General features: G+C 44.3%; 1 gene segment (V, D, J or C); it reads left to right on the top strand.

The window, feature by feature from the left end:
* Nucleotides 1–21,171, top strand: part of LOC309699550 (Ig kappa-b4 chain C region-like) — a 51,468-nt gene extending 30,297 nt beyond the window's left edge. The window contains exons 2-3 of the C gene segment in view: nt 19,954–20,035; nt 20,686–21,171.
* The last annotated feature ends 2,380 nt before the right edge of the window (nt 21,172–23,551 follow it).

A 23,551-nucleotide genomic window follows, 5' to 3' on the forward strand; every position in this document is an offset into this window, starting at 1 on the left:
ATCTGATTTCCTCTTGTTCACTTAAAAAAAAGAAGAAAAGAAATGTTGTACTTGTCTACTCAAACACATGAACAGAGTTTCAGAGAATCTTCACCCTGAAAGAGGTTTTAGAAACCTACCTGTCAGCAAATCAAAGAACCGCTTACATGTAAGCAACAGGACAGAATAGAAAAGTTTTCCCCAAAAAAGAACCTGCACATTTGAACATGGCGTCAAAAATGAAAGACATTAAAAAAAATCAGAGGAAAGGTAGAATTTGCAAAACCTATTTTAGAGTTTTGTATAACTCAGTACAAAAAAACTTGCAGTGATTCACATTGATGCATGATGCTGACCACAGGATGCAAAAGTTAAACATGACCACAGCGCAGAATCATTCATCTCTGTTTTAATTTGATATTTTTATAACAGGACAACCTGTGAGGCTGGAAAGACGTCGGTTTCATGCCCTGAACAGGTCACTTTCTGTTTGGTGATGTAGTGTCTGCAGTGTTGGGAAGGTTACTTTTAAAATTTATTCCACTACAGATTACAGATTACATGCCCCAAAATGTATTTTGTAACGTATTCTGAATACTTTGGATTACTTAATATATGATCATGCTTTTTACAACTACATGAATGTGATTTATTACTGTTACTGAAGCCTACTTGCCGTACCAATAACAACTCGATTTTTACATCTTAATATAAATGAGTAACAGTAGGTGGACATTAGGTAAGGCTGCACTTTTTGCAGTGATCTGCAAACGCATATATAAAACAGGTCCGCGGCTCCAAACCGTAGTAAAGGGACCTCTGGCTAATCCGTCGGGTTCGTGTCGGGCTCGTAGCTGAAAACTAGCTTTACTTTGTTGTCTGGGTCAAGTTTGTAAGAGACAGAGAGAGACGTTGAAAGGCTGCTCCAGCAGAACTTATTGTTTCGGAGGAAAACACGAACACAGTGTCCAGTCCAGTCTTAACAGCTTACTTACAGCTGGGCTCGTCAGGCTCTCTGTTTGGATGCTGTGGTTATTAGTATATTTACATGCTTCCAGCTCCCGTTTCTGCTCAGTGACAGCTCCTACTTTTTCTCCCTCTTCGCGCTCACAGACACATAACAGGTACAGCAGTCCATTCTCCCTGCAGCACGGACTACACTGCCCATCAGGCTGCATTCTTTAGGGCGATGCCTGTAACACTCTGCCTGTTGCCTTCATATTAAATCATTTTTTGAATAATAATTTTTAAATATTTTTAAATATTTCTTCACGTCATAATGCTGGCAGGAAGTAGAGATGACATGGGCCGCAAGATTGAGACACAGACATTAGAGCCTCTTAATGTTTTCTTTGGGTTTCAACCAGCGTGGAATTACCATAGAGAGTGCACAGCCTAACATATGAAACAGGAGAAGACGTGTAATCCATTTATTTCAACAAAGTAATTGTAATCTGAATTGATGTGATTAGCAGAGTAATCCAAAGAGTGGGAATGTGCTGGAAATATCTTTTATTTTATGAATTTGTCACATGTTTTAGTAATATCACTTTTGGGTCACTTCGAGGTTCACATGTGGGGAAGATTCAGCTTTAACTCTGTTGCACAAAGTCAGGCATCGTGAGAAAGTTGGTGACACCCAGAGGGGGAGAATTCAACAGGTGGTGAAGTCTTTTGTTAATCAGGTCTTTGAGGATGTGGGGAAGAGGCAAGGAGCAGTCTCTATGTGACACTGGAAGAGGAGACAAGGTTGTAAACTCTCTCCCTCTCTTGGAGGGGTCAAGGGTGTGACAACAGCTGTGGAAATGCCTTCTGTTTGACTGTATTTAAAGAGGGCTGCTATTCATCTTTAGAGACACGTATCAGTGCCCCACTGAATGTCGTCTCTCCCTCAACTGCTTGGGAATTAAAAAGGTGTTGGCTCATCGTGTCTGCAGACTTTGTTGATTATATTTCCATGACATTATTCTGCAGTGACAAAGTGAGATATGTCACAACAAAGGAGCGAAAACTGAAAAAGTGTTTGTTTACATTGTTGAGTTAACACCGAATATAAAAGCTTCAGTGCTCTTTGGTACAGATTCTCCAGTTTTTTTATTTAAAAGTTTTATAATTACGATTTTGATTATGTCCCCACATTCGGTGTCAATGATGGTGATGATACTGGAGGATAAACGTGAGCTCTAACACATGAGTCTGCCTACAGGAGGGAGGTTGAACGTCTGGTGTCCTGGTGCAGCCACAACAACCTGGTGCTGAATGCCCAGAAGACAGTGGAGATTATTGTGGACTTCAGGAAGCACACAGCCCCACTCCCCCCATCATCCTGACTGACACCCCCATCACCTCTGTGGACTCATTCCGCTTCCTGGGTACCACCATCACCCAGGACCTGAAGTGGGAGCCCACCATCACCTCCGTCATCAAGAAAGCCCAGCAGAGGATGTACTTCCTGAGGCAGCTGAAGAAATTCAACCTGCCAACACGGACGATGATGCAGTTCTACACTGCAATCATCGAGTCCATCCTCACCTCCTCCATAACCGTGTGGTACGCTGGAGCCACTATCAGGGACAAACAGAGACTGCAGCGTGTTGTGCGCTCTGCTGAGAAGGTGATTGGCTGCAGACTCCCATCTCTGCAGGACCTGTACACCTCCAGGATACTGGGGCGTGCAGCTCGGATCTCAGCTGACCCTTCTCACCCTGGACACAGTCTGTTTGACCTGCTCCCCTCAGGCAGGAGGCTCCGGTCCATTCGCACCAGAACCTCTCGCCATAAGAACAGTTTCTTCCCCTCTGCTGTCGGACACATGAACAATAACCGTATGACTGTTCCCACCACTAACACATGACCCTACGCTGTGTTCACTGCATCATTCCATGTTTGCACTGATCACCATCTGCACTCATGTATATATCTTTCTACGTAGCACTCTTAATTCTTATTCTCATGTATATATCTCATGCGTATATCTTTCTACGTAGCACTTTTAATTCTTATTCTTACTTTTATTTTTTTCATGTCTATTTAAGCGCAATTTATGACAGTATGTTTGCACTGAAGCACCGCAGCAATTTCCTGATGTTGTAAACCTGCTCAACATTTGGCAATAAACCCCTTTCTGATTCTGATTCTGATTCTGATCTGCTCAAATTTACACAGCTTTCACATCACTTCATTGTAGGGGTCGAGTTTTTCTTTATTTGTTACCTGTCTATGAATCTACAGTGTTCAGTTGAGTCACATTCCAAATATGCTGTGAAAAACTCTTTTTAAACGAGTCGTGCTGGAGTCAGTCAGATGATTTCCATAGAGAGGCACTTTGCATCAGCAGCACCATGCTCCAGTGCTCTGGGAGAGTTTATAGTCCTGAGAGTTGAACACTGGATGACTGACAGCTGTCCTTCATCACAACAGAAGCCACAGAAATCCTCCTCATCAAAAACATGACTTTGATCTGCGTCCTCATCTGGACTCTCCTCTGCTGCTGCTTCACAGGTAAAGTCCAGAGAATCAAACTCCTCTCCTCTATCAACATCTGTCCCTCTGAAATGAAGCCCACAAAACCATGAAGCTGCTTTATGTTTTTGTCTCTGTGTCCTCAGAGTCCAGAGGACAGATCACAGTGACTCAGCCTGGAGCAGTGAGCTCTGCTGTGGGAGGAACTGTGAGCATCAAGTGTAGGACCAGTCAGAATGTTTATGTTTCTGGCAGCGCTCACTGTTTAGCCTGGTACCAACAGAAAGCTGGAGAAACTCCCAAACGTCTTATTTACTACACTAGCAGTCGACAATCAGGGATTCCAGCTCGTTTTACAGGCAGTGGATCAAACTCTGACTTCACTCTGACCATCAGTGGAGTCCAGACTGAAGATGCAGCAGTTTATTACTGTCAGAGTTTTCACTATCCTCAGTATGTGTTCACACAGTGAAAAACAGTCGTACAAAAACCTCCCTCAGTCAGACTGAACAGAAAGTGAAGTGACTGCTGCAGCTGGAAGATACTGCAGAGACTGATACAGTTCACTGAGGACACACACACACACACACACACAGTAGTACAGGTCCTCCATCTTTTTTTTACCCAAAAAGGGTTTAATTTGTGAGAGTAAACTTGTGCAGTGTAAACAGTAAAATGTAAACCTTGCAGCAGTTAAGGAGTGAAAGGCCATTTTTGTTGAAACACTTGTTTCCTGGTTAAGAGCATTGCTTAGAAACTCGTCTTTGGTTTACTTTTACTTTTCTGTTTGGGAAGATTGGGGAACATAAGGACCTGTTTTCTTGTTTTGGCATTGCTCACATCCAAAACAAATAAACTCCTCTATACCAAAACGAACCTTCTTATCAACTCACATTGTTGTGCAAATAAAGTCATCCTGTTTTTATTAAGCTGTATATTTTCAAACTTGAACATTGTTAAAATGATTTGGTCGATGCTTCATCCTTCACTTTGTTATTCTCCTGGTCTTTCATTTGTTCAACTGTGATGCTAAAGTTCAAAAAACAAATCCCAGAATTGTTTTCAGTTAAGCTAAGCAGTGGCTTCATGTTCTAATTATCTTTAACATTACAGGGCTCTAGAATAACTTTTTGCCTTGGTTGCACTGGTGCGCCACTTTTTCAACCGCATCACTTAACACCGCGGTTTTACATGTGCCCTTTTTTGGGGGGAAATTGCTGTCCATACAGACAATATTGATTTGTAAATGATTAACTAACAATCTTGTTCTTGTGCTTAAAGTGCTTTGGCACTCTTTGGCCATAAGAATGCAGAGATGGCACCGGGTGTTATGGCACGCCGTCTTTCTCTCGGTTCTGCAATGTTTGTATGTTGTGTTCTTAGTGGTGTCCCTGCTAGCTTGGAAAACCCACTCCCTGTTGGTGTATGAGCGACAGACGCTTTTTAACATCCGTGACTCACCGCTGATGCTCCACAGTGTTAGCGAGCGATCTGGAGGAATCCCGCCGCCGTGCTGGAGGAGCAGCTTCACCGCGATCGCTGCTCTGCGCTTCCACAGGCCCCGCTGGTTTAGAAACTTATTCCCGTTAACGACAAGGAAGCAAGATGAACAGCAATTTTACTTGCTAGCAAGGGTTGGAGCTAAACGCTCCTCACCTGTCTGCTAGCCAGCATCAAGTAAACAGCCTTCCTTGCAGCTTTTTATTCTGAGAACACAAGCACTGTGTTTGTGTGTATGTGAGTGTGTATGTTTGTTTGGTGGTGCGTTTGTGTGACCTCCTGCTTATCAAAAGGGTCATAAAAGCAGGAAGCTTACTAATCAAGAAAACAGAACCCTCACATAGGATGTCCCTATAATGAAACACTACAGCCTCCCCCACCAACAAACAGGCTGGAGAGGTGGTCAGAGACAAAGGAATGTCTTTGACCATGCTGCTTGAACTAAGTCTTACACATTTAAGTAACACAATGACAACATTTAACAATTTGACTCCAACAGTCCCCCCTTTTTGTCAACTTTGTACATAAATTTCCACTTATGCACCCTTGTGTTTGACAGTTCAGTATAGGCTTCATTCACACACAGCTCCTCACATCATTCACTTCCTACTGCTGCAAAAGTTCACAGTTCATACATGTACGAAACGTGCTTAGCAATTGTCCTACTTCTCATTCATCTCACACACAGGAAACTACATCCTGCAAGGAAACAAATGAATGTCAACAGTCAAAAACAAGAATCAACGTTCTCAAAAGAATATGCACTACAATCCAAATGTATGCAGACATAGGCATTCAAACACATCCGTTGGTTTTTGGTTTGTCCATGTGGCTTCCAGCTATCTTCAAAGCTGTAGCCTGGTCAACACTCCTCTTTATGACCCCTTTCAAACCCCCAAATCTTCTCACTGTAGACACCCTGTGGGGTGATCGAGTCACCTGGTGAATCATCTGCATTTACAACTCCTCTCCTTTCCTGTTGTCACTGCAGAAAAAGTTTTTTAAAGGAAATTGGATCAAGTTGTTTATGATCTTCTCCCCCCTTTTTGAGTCATGTCCACCCATGGCTCAAAACTCCAACCAACTTATATAAGTGTACATGATGTAAATGTAAACAAAAGAAAGCCCCTTTGACTGTCTGGCTTTTTCTTCATAATGATAGCCATATTAGGACACATAAAGGCAATGGTTATATATCTATATATTTTAGCACAAATGACAATATAAAAAATATCAATCCTAACAATGTCCATGTGTCAAAGTAACTGAGAATAAAAAACAGAAAACATGAAGGAGATATTCCTGGCCTGGCTTTTTATAGCAGATAATCTTAAAACTATTTTGCAATTTTGCATAATTTTAAAAAGTTTACATTTCTTCAGTATTGAACAGCAGAAAATAGGCTTTCTTGTCCGAGGTCATTGAAGTAAAAGAAAAAAGAAAAAAAAAAGACAGAGGCTGACAGAGCTGTAAACAACGGTAGACTGGTGGGTAATAAGCGAAGGAATAATGCAGAAAACAGAGATTTGAGACGGGAAACTGTTCTTGAAGTACAGAGAGAGAGAGAGAGAGAGCTGTGCATGAAGTGTGATTTTTATCTTGGTGGAAACAAAACAGTAAAGTAAGAGGGAATTCATGACGATGTTTATCAGATGTGAATAGTTTGTTGCTTCTTTTGCTGCTGGTTCAGTCAATTTTGCTTGGAGAGAGACAAAACCTGCAGCTCAGAATCAGCACAAAAAAAGACGTAAACAGCGCGGACCCGACGCATCAGAATCAGTGAGCTGTCGGCTTTCAGCCCGATGGCGTGTCCGTCTACGTGCCATCGTGTGAGAAAGCAGAGAAAGCTGATTCTGATGCGTCGGGTCCGCTCTGTGTGTTTACGCTGTGTGTCTTTGTGTGGAATCCGTTTACCTGCTCTCATTTACTGTTTGGTGGTTGATAAAATACTTTTGTGATCTTTAACCTGAGATTCCAGCGTTTCTGGGAAAATATATTTATTTTTAAAACTCGATTTAGGATTTAATGAATCAATGTCGCTTTATTCAAGCTACTCACCTCTCTCTATCTGCCTGTACTTTCAAACGTACAGACGGACTACATGAATATCTGAACTACGACCAATCAGAGAGGTCCCACCCCTGATTATCTCTGATTGGTTTAGACCACGATAGGAGCATAATGTGTGTCGGTTGTTGACCACAGGGAGAGTTTCAGAGTTGCAGAGAGTATTTTATTTATTTATTTTTTACTCGAATAGTTGGTCGTACCGCTGCGACCTGAGATTATTTTTAATCGCACTTGCGACCAAATTGGTTGCACTCTACAGCCCTGCATTACATTCAATGTTTCTAACTTAGCTTTGCTCCAGTGGTAATTAGAGTGAAAGGACTTGAAAATCAAAGTTTTACTCGTCTCTGTAAAACAAATTATTCATACCACCTTTACTTAACAGGAGCTTTACTGTGATAGTTTTAATACATTCTTCTATATTTAGTATGGTTTTAATATTTTCGTATTTTAAATTACGCAGGATATATGATAAAACAATAATTTACTTGCAAAGAGTTTTAATTTCTACACAAATACTTTCATTATGTGGAAAAAAAGTATTTGAGATGGAATTGTTTTATTTGATCTGAGAACAAAAAGAAATTGTTCATTGTTAATATATTTAGATCATATAAACAATATACAGGTACATTTATCAAAGAAAGTAAGAGAGAAAAAATACTACAGACGGGCATCTGAGGGTGAAGGGAGCGTGCCAAGCTCCAATCGACAGCACAGAGGGAGTTCAATGATGACATCATGATTCTGTGAGCAGCACAGAAACCAGAAGCTAGGGTGGTGATGGCGAATGACCGACGGCAATTTCCTATGAACATCACCTAATGCTGTGTCACTGTGCTAAGCATACTTTGACAATCTGAAGAGGGTCTTCCTTTGTGTCATTGTTGTTGTCATTTGCATCATGACCACTTCTACAAGACTGCTAAAGTGATTCAACAGGTGGGATCATAACAGCAGTAAAACAACTGGATCCAATACCCTTTCTGAGAAAGGTTTTCTGCAGAGATAAAAAGGACAATAGAGGAGTCATAAGTATTCCCCCCACAGGAAGAATGCCTGAAGTGAGGCGATGAGGGTTGATAGAGGCCATAAAAAGGGGCTCTATCATGTAATCATATATGCTTAGAGGTATCAATTGTATAATGATAGAGGTCTGATCCTTGGTAGTCTGCAAAGACTCTTCCAGAGTGTTCTGGCATGCACACACATCCTAAGGTCATGAGTGAGGTCGTACCTTCTTTAAATAGTATGGGAGGACACCTACTCTGTATCTGTTTAAGTATAAGAGCCTTTTGTTTAGGTGGACCGCTGGACTCCTGGCACCAGCTTACACACACACACACACACACACACACAATTCCCAATAAAAGGCAGCAAGCGGAGGCCGTCGTTGGGGTCATTTTGTGGTAGACACCGACGAGGCCTCCATTGCAAATAAATCGATCGATCGCTGACTGTCTCGTTTTCTTCATGATGAATTAGTCTCTAAACCAGCGGGGCTTGTGGAAACACAGACCCAACAACACCCAGATAGAAGACTAGTATTAATAACTGACTGCACACTTATTTCCACATTGTCATCCTCGAGTAGGTGAGAGGGAACGAAGTCTTGCCCCAAAGACATTTTGTAGGTTTGGTGGCTCCTTGGAGTACGAGCACCTGGATGACTGAGAACCTTCACAGATCTATTTTCAAGCTGAGCTCAAAGGTCATAGCCAAGCTTTTTTCAATACACTGCTCAGCTTTCTTTATCATAATCGTACACATCATGGTTTTGGGAGCTTCATTTCAGAGAAATAATTTTTGCAAGATGAGAGATTGTTTCCCGAGACTTTCTCCAACTTTTCCTTGCTGTGCAAAAAATGATGGTATTTGTTTAAGAGATCTACAGTGTGTGTGTGTGTGTGTGTGTGTGTGTGTGTGTGTGTGTGTGTCCTCAGTGAACTGTATCAGTCTCTGCAGTATCTTCCAGCTGCAGCAGTCACTTCAGTTTCTGTTCAGTCTGACTGAGGGAGGTTTTTGTACGACTGTTTTTCACTGTGTGAACACCCACTGACTGTTAGGATAGTGCCAACACATACAGTAATAAACTGCTGCATCTTCAGCCTGGACTCCACTGATGGTCAGAGTGAAGTCAGAGTTTGATCCACTGCCTGTAAAACGAGCTGGAATCCCTGATACTCGAGTGGTAGCAACATAAATGAGCAGTTTAGGAACTCCTCCATCTTTCTGTTGGTACCAGGCCAAATGGTTGTTGCCATAAACTGCCATAAACAAGTGACTGGTCGTACACTTGATGCTCACAGATCCTCCCACAGCAGAGCTCACTGCTCCAGGCTGAGTCACTGTATATTGTCCTCTGGACTCTGAGGACACAGAGACAAAAACATAAAGCAGCTTCATGGTTTTGTGGGCTTCATTTCAGAGGGACAGATGTTGATAGAGGAGAGGAGTTTGATTCTCTGGACTTTACCTGTGAAGCAGCAGCAGAGGAGAGTCCAGATGAGGACGCAGATCAAAGTCATGTTTTTGATGAGGAGGATTTCTGTGGCTTCTGTTGTGATGAAGGACAGCTGTCAGTCATCCAGTGTTCAACTCTCAGGACTATAAACTCTCCCAGAGCACTGGAGCATGGTGCTGCTGATGCAAAGTGCCTCTCTATGGAAATCATCTGACTGACAGAAACATGCAAGTTAGAATAGAATAGAAAGCCTTTTTTTGTCACTATAAAGTTGTACAAAGAGATACAGAGAAAATGAGACAAAGACACAAATTTGCAGGGGGAGAAGTGCCAGAAACACATTATATTAGATTAATATTTCAAACATGACAAAATGCTAATCTTACAGCAGCTGCTGTGTTTGTTGCATCATATTGCTGTAATTGTTTATATGCTTTATATATTCTGAGCTAAGTTGATCTATAGTGTTACATCATATTCTATAAGGATGTTATGTGTTTGTAGACTTTCTGCCCAGTTTGACCCATTTAGCAGAAGTCAGCCTGTTTAAGGCTCTGATATCTATTCTGTGTGACTTAAAGCAGTTATGACATGGTCTGATTTTCTCACCCAATAAAGGAATATTTCATATATCAGTCTACTCTTCATTTTATCAGACACAGTTTTCACAGCTCGTACATTTTCCTTTTCACACATGTATGTAAGCATTGAGCCAAATGTAATAATGCCAACATATTAAACGAACAATATTTGTCTCTTATGTATAATACATCTGTATATACACTTTTGAGTGAAGATTTAAGGTGATAGAAAATATAAACTGCAACTTGAATCTTTCAAGTTCAAGCTCACTGCTGTAATATATGTACACACACACACACACACACATATATATGTATAGCAGCTGGATAGCGTAGTGGTTAAACTACACGCCTTTGGAACAGAGGATCGCAAGTTCGATTCCTCCCTGGGGCGTCTGTATCCAGTAAGGGTCCTAAGGCTAGACCCCCTATGCTAAGCGAGCCTACCGCAGACATGAGCGAGACAGATAAATATGAAGGCATGCCGGCTCGGACGTCGCCCGGATCAACAAGGTCCGCGTCAGGTGTTGAGGAACCAGGGCACCCTGACGAAAAGTGGGCTACTGGAACAAGAAGGCATCGGTGGGCAAGAGACGAAAACAGGGCGTTGTTGGAATGCTACTACGCAAGTAACCCCGGCGGAAGGGGCTACATGAATAGGATGAGGGACCTATGGATTCTTCGATACCCAACATCCACAATGACGGCGAAACAACTAGTAGCTCAGTGTTCCAACATTCGAAAGAAGGGACTGCTCTCACAGCTAGAGATTGACGAGGTACAACACAAATGCTACGGCAAGGAGGAGTCAGGACGCCAGGTCAGGGGGGAGATATCATCACCCCCACCCGAGATTGGGTACATAGCCCCAAGTGCGAGAGGAACTGACCTGAAAAATAGGATCATGGCCAAGCTTGAAACCTGGATCCCCCGTAGCCGGTTACCAAGATTACGTGAAGTACCCTCAGAAGGTCTGCTAGATGATGTTAATGCAGCACTACGGGCAATACCTACAACCACGATTACCGACACTAACAAGCTGATCTACAATACGGCAGCAGTGATCAGTGAGATGCTTGGCTACAAGTTGAACAGCCACAAGGCGCAGTACCCTCCATGGAGAAGGAGTACGGAGGGAGGTTAGCCAACTAACGGAGTTGCAGAAAGGTGCGACAAATAAGGTGCCTAAGAAATACAGCAAGTTGTCCATACCTGAGGCCTTGGAAACTGCCAAGCAAAGACTCACAGCCTTGGCCAGCCGCTTGAGGAGGTACACCAGAGAGATAGAAGGCAGGAGAATAAACCAGCTGTTCTCCACAGAACCAGCAAAGGTGTACTCTCAGTGGCAAGGGAACAATAAGAGAACAGCACCACCAAGGCTGGAGACGGAGCAATACTGGAAGAGCATATGGGAGAAGGATGCAACCCATAACGGCAATGCTCAGTGGCTAGAGGATCTGAGGGCAGACCACAGCGACCTCCCTGAACAGGGTCCAGTAACCATCACAGTGGCAGATATCCAAGAAAGGGTCTCCAGTATGAAGAGTTGGACAGCACCAGGGCCCGACATGGTTCACGCCTACTGGCTGAAGAAGCTGACTGCACTCCACGAGCGTCTGGCAGCACAAATGAACCAGCTGCTAGTTAACGAAAGACACCCGGAATGGCTAACTGAAGGCCGGACGGTCCTGATCCCCAAGGACCCCAAGAAGGGACCGGTCCCCTCCAACTACCGACCAATAACCTGCCTCAGTACTACATGGAAGCTCCTGTCAGGCATCATATCGGCTAAGATGAACAGGCACATGGGTCAATACATGAGCGGGACACAGAAAGGAATTGGCAAGAATACCAGAGGTGCAAAACACCAGCTACTGGTAGACAGAACAATCAGCCGAGACTGCAAGACCAGACTGACCAACCTGTGCACTGCCTGGATTGATTACAAGAAGGCCTATGACTCAATGCCCCACAGCTGGATACTGGAATGCCTAGAATTGTACAAGATCAATGGGACCCTAAGAGCCTTCATCAGGAACTCAATGGGGATGTGGCGTACAACACTAGAGGCCAACTCCAAGCCCATAGCACAAGTTACCATCAAGTGCGGGATCTACCAAGGAGATGCTCTGTCCCCACTGCTGTTCTGCATAGGCCTGAACCCCCTCAGTGAGATCATTAACAAGACTGGCTACGGATACCGACTACGGAACGGAGCAGTTGTCAGCCACCTCCTGTACATGGATGACATCAAGCTGTATGCCAAGAGTGAACGAGACATCGATTCACTGATCCACACTACCAGGCTATACAGCAATGACATTGGAATGTCGTTCGGACTGGAGAAGTGTAGTCGGATGGTAACAAAGAGAGGGAAGGTAGTCAGAACTGAGGGGATTGAACTACCAGAAGGCAACATTGCAGACATAGAAGACAGCTACAAGTACCTGGGGATCCCGCAGGCAAATGGGAACCATGAAGAGGCCGCTAGAAAGGCTGCAACCACCAAGTACCTGCAGAGGGTCAGGCAAGTCCTGAGGAGTCAGCTGAATGGTAAGAACAAGATCCGGGCCATTAACACATACGCCCTGCCCGTGATCAGGTACCCTGCTGGGGTAATAAGCTGGCCAAAGGAGGAGATAGAAGCCACTGACATAAAGACAAGAAAGCTCCTGACCATGCATGGAGGGTTTCACCCCAAGTCCAGCACCCTGAGGCTGTACGCTAAGCGGAAGGAAGGGGGCCGGGGACTGGTGAGTGTCAGCACCACAGTCCAGGATGAGACAAGGAACATCCAAGAATACATTGGGAAGATGGCCCCAACTGACCGAGTGCTCAGTGAATACCTCAGGCAGCAGAAACCCAAGAAAGAGGAGGGAGACGAGGAACCATCATGGAAGGACAGGCCCCTGCACGGTATGTACCACCGGCAGATAGAGGAGGTGGCTGATATCCAGAAATCCTACCAGTGGCTGGACAAAGCTGGACTGAAAGACAGCACAGAGGCACTAATCATGGCAGCACAAGAACAAGCTCTGAGTACAAGATCCATAGAGGCTGGGGTCTATCACACCAGGCAAGACCCCAGGTGCAGGCTGTGTAAAGATGCCCCAGAGACAATCCAGCACATAACAGCAGGGTGCAAGATGCTAGCAGGCAAGGCATACATGGAACGCCATAACCAAGTGGCCGGCATAGTGTACAGGAACATCTGTGCCGAGTATAACCTAGAAGTCCCGAGGTCAAAATGGGAGATGCCCCCAAGGGTGGTGGAGAATGACCGAGCTAAGATCCTGTGGGACTTCCAGATACAGACGGACAAAATGGTGGTGGCTAACCAACCGGACATAGTGGTGGTAGACAAACAGAAGAAGACGGCCGTAGTGATCGATGTAGCGGTTCCCAATGACAGCAATATCAGGAAGAAGGAACACGAGAAGCTGGAGAAATACCAAGGGCTCAGAGAAGAGCTCGAGAGGATGTGGAGGGTGAAGGTAACGGTGGTCCCCGTGGTAATCGGAGCACTAGGTGCAGTGACTCCCAAGCTAGGCGAGTGGCTCCAGCAGATCCCGGGAAAAACATCGGAGATCTCTGTCCAGAAGAGCGCAGTCCTGGGAACAGCTAAGATACTGCGCAGGACCCTCAGGCTCCCAGGCCTCTGGTAGAGGACCCGAGCTTGAAGGATAAACCGCCCGCAGGGGCGTGCTGGGTGTTTTATATATATATATATATATATATATATATATATATATATATATATTTCCAGTCCTCAGATACTCAACTAATCAAAGTGATGTCATGACAAAAATGAATGACCAACAAGACATTTCTTCTCCTTCATTTCTGTCACACAAAGCTGTATGAAATGTTTCTCGCGGTTAGCATCATGGTTGCTAGGCAACCTAAACAGCGCGACGCAGGCTAGACCGTCCCATTTCACAAGCCTCTCACTTCCGCACTTCTCGTACTCATAGTACGCACCGTACGCAGTACACGTAGTGCGCGTACTTCAAGCTTGCAGACCCTGAATTGGGACACAGCCACGGACTTTACACAGAGACCTGACTGAACTGGAACAGAGGGAGCATGGGAACCAAACCTAGGAACTAGAAATCATAGCAAAAGACATAACCAGAATAACCTAAAGCATAAGATAATAATAATTAACACAAAACACTGGGTCACATGACCCAGGACCATGACACTTATAGCACTAGAATTAAATAATAAGGGAAGGATTCTGGATCAGCATCATGATGAAAACTTGTGGCCGTAGTATATACAGAATTCTGGAGAAGGTATAAAATGTCACCGTATGTGTGTGTGTGTGTGTGTTTTATGTGTATGGATTTTTTAAATTATTACTCATCATATATTACTGTCTATTAAAGTCCTGTAGTAATTTGTCCATCAGCCTTTGGAAGGTGGCCGGTGCCCCATGTAGGCCAAATGGCATCACCGTGAACTGGAACAGGCCGGCAGGTGTCCTGAAGGCGGTGTGCGGTCGAGAAGACTCCTCCAGTGGCACTTGCCAGTAACCTTTGCAAAGATCCAAGGTGGTGATGTACCTGGCCGCTCCGATCTTCTCCAGCAAATCCTCGGTTCGAGGCATGGGGTAGGCATCAAACTCTGAAATGGAATTAAGCTTCCGGAAATCAATGCAGATGCGTAGGGAGCCATCTTTGAAGATGATGACCACCGGGCTACACCACTCTGAGCAGGACGGCTCTATCACCCCAAGCTCCAGCATCTTCTCCACCTCCTGTCGCAGTTTATCCACTAGGTGTTGTGGAACCCGGTATGGACGTTGGCGGATGGGATGTCCATCCTTTAGGCGTATCACATGTTCGACAAGGGTGGTCCTGCCGGGGTTAACTGAACACAGAGATGAAGTCTCCCAAAGGACTTGGAATAGCTCAGCAGCCTGCTGTGGGGTAAGATGAGTCAGCACCGGAGACATCGTATCGGCTCCCTGCTCGGGTTCTGTCTTCCCTTCTCTTGGCATTTCTCTTGCCATCAGAGCTTTCGCAGGGGCCTGGTGGGCACGCTCTTCCCATTCTTTCAGGAGATTCACATGGTAAGTCTGCTTCGGTTTCCTCTTTTCAGGATGATGAATCTCATAGGTCACTGGCCCCATTCTGCGAAGAACTGTGTATGGCCCTTGCCATTTCGCCAGAAGTTTACTGTTGGCTGACGGGAGAAGTAACAACACCTTTTGACCAGGTTGAAATTCACGTTGCCGGGCCTGTTGGTCATACCAGGTCTTCTGGCTTCGTTGAGCGTCTCGCAGGTTGACCTCGGCCTCTTCATGGTATCTCCCCAACCGATCTCTCATTTCCAGCACAAATTGCACCACTCCTTTATCATTTGGAGCAGAAGCAGGAGACTCCCAACCCTTCCGGAGGAGATCCAATGGCCCCTGCACATCCCAACCATAGAGTAGCTCGAATGGTGAGAAACCAGTGGAAGCCTGGGGAACTTCTCTGTACACAAACAGCAGGAAGGGTAGCCACTGGTCCCAGTCTTTCCCAGTGTCTGACACAAACTTCTGCAGCATCCTCTTCAGAGTTTGGTTGAACCTCTCCACTAACCCATCTGTCTGTGTATGGTAGGGTGACGTCCTGATGGCAGAGATGCCTAGCTGGTTGTGGAAGAGCTGCATCAACCTAGAGGTAAAGTTAATCCCTTGGTCGGTCAAAATCTCATCTGGTATCCCCACCCGGGAGAACAGCTGTACCAGTGCACGCAGAACATTGGGTGCCATGAGCGCACGCAGGGGGAACGCTTCTGGGAAACGAGTCGCATAATCACACACCACCAAAATGTACTGATGACCCCGACTACTTTTTACCAGAGGACCCACAATGTCCATAGCTATCCTACGGAAGGGGGTGGAGATGACCGGAAGTGGCTGTGGCAGGGCCCTGTCTGACTTGCGAGCTGGACAAGTTTTCTGGCAGGTAGGGCATGTACGGCAATATTTTTGTATGTCTGTGTACATTGATGGCCAAAAGAAACGTGAGCTAACTCACATATAGGTTTTTTGGCGACGCAGATGACCTGCCCAGGGGAGGGTATGTGCTAATTGCATAATGAGGGGTCTACAACTAGAAGGTATCACAAGCCGTTGGTGGTCACCGTCAACTGCATACAACACATTTTTGTTAACAATGAACTTCTCTTTCCCTCCCCATTTCCCAGTTCCCCCTTCAGTCACATTAGCAAAGAAAACTTTCAACGTTTCATCCTCCCTTTGCAACAAAGTGATATTTTCTGGTACATCCCATTTCATGCTCTTAGTGTCCGGCCCCTTTGACCATAGCTGCTTCTCAATGCGGCGTTGGCGGCGGGATTTTCTTGGCCCATTAGTGCCACCCTCGCACAGACTACTGTCAAAGTCTGGCAAGGGTTGGCATCCAGCCTTCATTTGGGCTCTAGTGACCACTGGGCCAGACACGTTTAATTTAGCATTCCCCTTATCCCCCACATCAGTCTCTGTCCACTGTTCTTCTTTTTCTTGCAGCAAGTCCATGAGTACAGGCAAGTCCATCCCCAGAATAACCTCTACAGGCAAGTTCTGTACCACCCCAACTGACAACAGGTATGGCTGTTCATTAATAGTCACTGTTACCTCCACTTTTGGGTATGGATGTTTATCACCATGCACACATAAAACTTCTTCCTGTCTGCTATAGTCCACACTGTTCACTGGTACCAAACTATGCTTAATTAAAGACATAAAACTACCAGTGTCCAGCAAAGCAGTAGCCTGCAGACCATTGACCTTTACTTTTTTATAGCGTTGCACATCCACTGGCTGGACCCTTGTGGGCTCCATCTCCAGCCGGGGTGCATAGCAGGCACCAGTGACTTTAGCCTTCCGGATAGGGCATACCGAGGCTTTATGACCTGGCTGCTGGCAATAATAACAAAGAAAGTCCTTACCCGCTCCTCGTAAGTTTGATGCCTTGGGGTTTTCTGGTGGCTCTGGGTTGCTCTCCCTTTTCAGAAGACCCGATGATGGGAGTGGTGGTCGCTGTGGCATCCCAGATGAGCATGCAGGTGGTGCTCCTTTACGCACATTGAAGTACTGTGACACCAGCTTAGCAGCGGTCAGTCCATCTGCTGGCTCATGCTCCCTCACCCAGGTCCTCACCTCCCCTGGAAGTACCTGGATTAACTGCTCCAAGATGATAGCTTCTCCCATCTCTTCTTTAGTATGCTGCTCTGGTCGGATCCAGCGCCGATAGAGGCCCTTCAGGCGATAATAGGTCTCAGTGGGGCTCTCACCAGGTGGAACTGTATTGGACCGGAACCTCTGCCGATACGTCTCAGGGGAAATGTCAAATTTGGTTAGCAACGCCGCTTTTAAATCTTCATAACGATGGGCTCTTTCTTCATCCATTGCAGTGTAGGCCTCCAACGCCTTCCCCAATAGCAGTGGAACCAGACGACAGGCCCATTCACTCTCTGGCCATCTACAGGTTTTGGCAACTCGCTCAAAACGCAACAAATAGTTCTCAATGTCTTCCCCCATCTGATAGGGTGGAATTTTTGGCCCAACAGATCGCATCCACTCTGAGACTGACTGGTCGAGGCTGTTGGTCACTGCTTGTGACTGACGAGAGGGAACCTCCTCTGGGGGATCCCGGTATCCTCTTTGACGTGCAGGTGTAGGCAGACCCATTCTGGGGCTGCTTGCTGTTGCGGTGCTTGGCGTGGCCGTTGCTGCTGTGGTGCTTGCTCCGGCTGGTGCTTGGGCTGGACTTTGCTGACCAGCAAAATCTGAATGCAGCTGAGCGTTGGGAGGGGAAACAGTCCTCAGCCCCCTGAGTTCTGTCAAAAAAACCTCCTCTCTCCTTTGCTGTCCCGCCAGGAAGTCCCTCATCATCGCAATCAGCTCTCCATTTGGGTCACGTGCTGAGGTCGAAGCTGTAGGCAATTCTGGACCAATCCTGCCGGAAACCTCCTCCTCCTCCTCTGCTGAAGAAGACGACACCGGCACTGTGTCCCATGCCAGCTCCTCTGCTGTCTTCTCCACTGGAAGCTCATGCTGCTGGGACCGCAGCCCTGTGCGCTTAACTGGGAGGCGCGTTTTCCTCTTCCGACTAGCAATCCCACTTCTGACACCATATGTCGCGGGGTCCTCTCCTAAACTTCTCCCGAACAAATGCAGGCGTAGTCAGGAAGCATTCAGTGTGGATAATTTATTCTGCCGGCCTCCCAGGTGCACAAAAGATTATTTACAAAGAAAATAGGAAACTAACTTAAGTCAACACAAAACAAACATCTATATACAAAACACAGTCTGCATGTTACCCTCTCTGTAACATCTCACTGAAAGAACCCAGGTAGGCCCTGACAGCCTTCTTTTATACCCCATGGCCCCTCCCACTAGGCATAATAGTCATCTCTTTATTATTTCTTTCACCAAACAATCTTTCCCCCTCAGCTTATTTCCAGCTGTATTCCTACAATACATATATGTATATACAGACATTTATGGCCAATTCCAGGCAGCCTACAGTGTTTCACAACAACAAAAAAGCAAACAAAAAAAATAATGCAGTTCGCGTGACCTTTCAAGCGCGCGCAAACCCACTATTTGAACCCGAGAACACCATACCATCGGCTTGCATAACCCCCGTACAATCGGCGATCACAGCGAGTCTCCGCGACCGGCTTTATTAAAGGTAAGTGGGAAAATATGTTGGCCACCTTCTGCGCTGCTCAAAATATACCTCTCACCCCTTTTTGTTTATCTGCCCGGTCGACGAAAAGACGTGCAGTAATTGTAGAAACTAATGGTGGTGGTGCGTGTATTCGCCCAGATCAGCTGTCTGCGGCCCGGGACGGTGTAACTCCGTCACAACAGGGAACAATAACGCCTGTACCAGTTGTTGTATAGCAGAGGTGCTCAAGTATAAAAACAATAATAAACACAATGCTTTGGTTCTATAACATTTTTCTATCATTACTTTATTTTGGATTAGGTGCATGAGCTTTTAAGTATGGATAATTAAATAATAGATTAATGAAACACCAGAGTGTGCCCTGTTCTGAGATGTACAGCAAGTGGAGAGTGACAGATGAGATGAGGAGATGGAAGAGTGACTCACAGGCAGAGCCGAGTTCATTTCCCACAGTTTTGTTGTTTAATGCTTCTGAGCGCTGTCACCAATCTTTGCATTTTATTATCATCTCATAACACTTCTTTAATCAGCTACCATCTCTGCTGTGGACTTTTTACTGTCTACAGTCTCAAAGCAACACAGACCTCCATCACTATCTGCAGCAGGAGCAGCAGCAACCCCTCAACAGCAACAGTGTTGTTGTTATTCAGCCTGGTTCCATGTGCCCCTTTTGAACTTTGAGCACCCGTCCCTTCCAGCATCTCTGCACGGCCCTGCTCAGAATCATCATCTGTTTTAGGTTGACATTTTATATGTTTTGTAGAATAACAGGACAAACTGTGAGACTAGAAAGACCTGAGTTTCATGCTCTGTTTTGTGACGTAGTGTGCAATGCTCAGCAGTATTATCATTTTAACTGGTTCTGTGCGCGATCTGAAGACACTAAGTGTTTGTGAGAGAACATAAAACTGTTTTGATGCATTTGTGAGGATTTACCTGATGAGTTTTAAGTTTTGTGATTGTAGCTTGAAAATTAATTTTAATGTTTAGAGTTATGAGAAAGAAGGTGGAAGCATTAAAGTGATGTATCTTAACAGTTGTTAAATGTAAATGACCAAATTGGATTATTGGAATATAGTTTTATTGTGTTTCGTTGTTTTTTATGTAAAAATTATAATATTAATATGTTATGAAATTATGATTTAAAGAATTCATATTGTTGAGTTTGTTTGTCTCAGAGTCAGAGAGCCGTGTCTCTCTACAGTCAGAGGTTTTTGTACGGCGCCTCAATGAGTTTGTATCACTGTGGTACACGTTCGGTGGAGGAACCAGACTGCAAGTTGGAAGTAAGTCAGCCTTAGAGCTTTTTTTTTTTAAATGTAATTTTCTTTTCTTTAATTTCATTTAATATGAAAGGCTAGGAAACTTTTTATGTAACTGATTAATTATTTTATTCATAAATTTTGTCCTAAGAAACAAAGTCAGCTTTGGAAATGAATATTCAGACACTCAGGACAATTTCCAATGAAAAAAGTTAAACTGCACAGAGTGAAGATAAAGATCTCTGGTGTTCTTATTGTATCATATCATTTACAACAATGTAAGCAATAAAAAAAACACATGAGGTAAGTAGTGGTATTGACTTTCTTATCCAGAACAAGCTGTTTATTACGAAGAACTGATGATGTTGAAGCTTAACATCTTTTAAAAGTGTTGACACATCTTTGTTTTGTTTTTTTGTTTTTTTATTTCCAGTGTAGTTTGAACATATTTCAGCTCAAACTGTGTGATGATTCTCTCTGTGCTGATATGCATGAGAGGTTTCTTAAAGGGAAGTGAAACAATGTGTGAGTGAATGACTGGTGGAGCAGAAAAAACACCTGACAGAAACTTCTTAACGGAGAAAATCAGCTCTTACAGTAAAGGTGTCCGACTGTCTGTGGTTTGATTGACAGCTGTGTGCTCCCTGTGCTCTAAGCTGATTGGTGTCTCCTAGGTGATACCCGTCCCGTCCTGACAGTGTTGCCCCCCTCCAGTGAGGAGCTACAGCAGGGGACTGCAACAATCACATGTCTGGCCAACAAGGGCTTCCCCTCAGACTGGAGTCTGTCCTGGAAGGTGGATGGCAGTGGCAGCATCAGCTGGGAGGAGAGCAGGAGCCCCGTGGTGCTGCAGAACGACGGCCTCTACAGCTGGAGCAGCACCCTGAGGCTCCCTGCAGACCGCTGGATGAAGGTGGGCTCTGTGACCTGTGAGGCCACCCAGGGCTGCCAGGCTCTGGTCTCAGAGCCACTGAGGAGAGACCAGTGTCCCCAGTCCTGACCTGACTCAACCTGATACTGGTTTAATGCTCTCATTCTCAACTCTGTAACTGTCTCTCCATCTTTCTTTTTTAAGAACAAATAAAGACTAAAACTGTTATTTTCTTTCTCATAATGACAACATTCATGTTTTAGGTAATAAAGATGTTTTGCAAAGTGAATTTTGGTTGAATCAGACATTTAATTTTATTCAAATCTACAAACCTGCACTTGATGAATATATGTTTCATTTACAAGAATTCAGACCAACTCTGCACTCCAACATGATGTCTTTATTTTACACTGGTAAAATAAAACACAGGCTGAAAGAACCACTGAGGAGATCTGCATTTTGGCAAAAGCTGAAAAAGGAGTTTTAAAGTTGTTCAGGTTATTTTTATGTTTATTTAAATGTGTGTGGTAGGTTGTTGGTGGTGTTGCTCACCTGTACCAGACAGACTGGTTCATGAAGCAATGCTGGGACCTGGTTACCACGGAAACAGCCTCACCAGACTACAAAGCAAGTCTAAAGAAGAAAGAGTCTTTAGTGTCTCTAATGAGCTGTTTGTTCTGAGGAGAACTCACAGACAGGAGAGTCAACGAATTCAAGGAGTGCTTAGAAAGAATCTGAAGAACAAAGTTTTAATTTCACTGACGAACACGGAGAAGATTAAATGAATGATGACATGAACAAACTATGAAAAAACACCTTCGGTTCAATAACAGCTTTTTCACTCATGTTCATGTTTGATGATATGTTTACACTTAAATTCACAGGTGTGTTGTTTTTATTTTGAGCCTCACTGATCAGGAACATTTTCAGCTTTTTGGATTCAGATTATTTTATCTTGATATAGATTCAGTGTTTGCTCTAAGGTCAAAGGTCATGAACAAGACTTATCCTGGTATCTGTTAACCCTTTAGAACCGGTAGGAGCGGACACGCTCCATTTTGCGTAACTATTTTTAAATCCCGGTAGCTCTGCAACCACGTGAGCTAGCGCAATAATTTTTTTTGCATATGAAACCGGAGGAGTTGTACTTACATCTGATGCCATCAGCTTGTCCTCGGTCACAGTTTCCTTCCACATACAGCTTTGCAAAAACTGCATAAAAAGCGCTTGTAGCAACAAAAACATAATATTACAGAAACAGCTTTGCCGATCCGATCAGCTGTTTGTAACACTTCCTACATCCATCAGCGCGAACTATCACATGACCGCATGACCTGCCCGAAACCGGAAGTGACGTCATTTTGCGGAAATGTAGTGTTTTTTTTACCATCGTGGCCTCATGAGCTTATACTTGTGTTTTTAAAAGTTATGTTTGACTTCATGACTTTCTGTGTCGTTTCTGGGATGCTGAGGACTCATACTGCACTGCTGGAAATAGTTTGATGCACATGCTGTTATTTTGCAAATTTGCACTATAATATATTTTTTCGTTTTTCCTGTAGTATATGAAAATTGGTGTATCTCAAAAATAAAACTATGAAAACACTCAAAATAAATTTCCTTTGGTGGGAAACTAGTTTGTGCAACTTTTTTGTATTTACAGTTTTGAGGGATAAGCCTCTTAAATTTCTCTAACTAGAAATATATGTTAAAAAAACAAAAACGATTTTAAATTTTTTTGTAGTTTATTGCACTTTTTTGCAATTTATGTAATTACTATGCACTTAATGCAGACATATTATTAAAATATGGGCCATAATGGTTGTATTGATGTATAGCAACTTGAAATGCTCCAAAAAATGGCTCCACAGCATGTAAAAATATAATATAAGCTCTGGCGGACTTGGTTCTATGGTAGGTCTTAAAGGGTTAATGGCCCACGTTTGTTCTTTAGTTAAATATATATTTGAAAGTTGAACACAACATACATGCGATGTAGGACACAAATTTGTGATGAATCACTTCATTTTGTGTGTGTGTGTGTGTGTGTGTGTGTGTGTGTGTGTGTGTGTGTGTGTGTGTGTGTGTGTGTGTGTGTGTCCTCAGTGAACTGTATCAGTCTCTGCAGTATCTTCCAGCTGCAGCAGTCACTTCAGTTTCTGTTCAGTCTGACTGAGGGAGGTTTTTGTACGACTGTTTTTCACTGTGTGAACACATGCTGACTGTTGATAACATGATAACTCTGACAGTAATAAACTGCTGCATCTTCAGTCTGGACTCCACTGATGGTCAGAGTGAAGTCAGACTTTGATCCACTGCCTGTAAAACGAGCTGGAATCCCTGAATCACGATTGCTAGTGTAGTAAATGATACGTCTGGGAGGTTTTCCATCTTTCTGTTGGTACCAGGCTAAAGCTTGAGAGTTTTGAACATTCTGACTGGTCGTACACTTGATGCTCACAGATCCTCCCACAGCAGAGCTCACTGCTCCAGGCTGAGTCACTGTGATCTGTCCTCTGGACTCTGAGGACACAGAGACAAAAACATAAAGCAGCTTCATGGTTTTGTGGGCTTCATTTCAGAGGGACAGATGTTGATAGAGGAGAGGAGTTTGATTCTCTGGACTTTACCTGTGAAGCAGCAGCAGAGGAGAGTCCAGATGAGGACGC

The sequence above is a fragment of the Aulonocara stuartgranti genome (genome assembly GCF_965226115.1).
Source record: "Aulonocara stuartgranti genome assembly, chromosome: 22".
NCBI classification, from domain to species: domain Eukaryota; kingdom Metazoa; phylum Chordata; class Actinopteri; order Cichliformes; family Cichlidae; genus Aulonocara; species Aulonocara stuartgranti.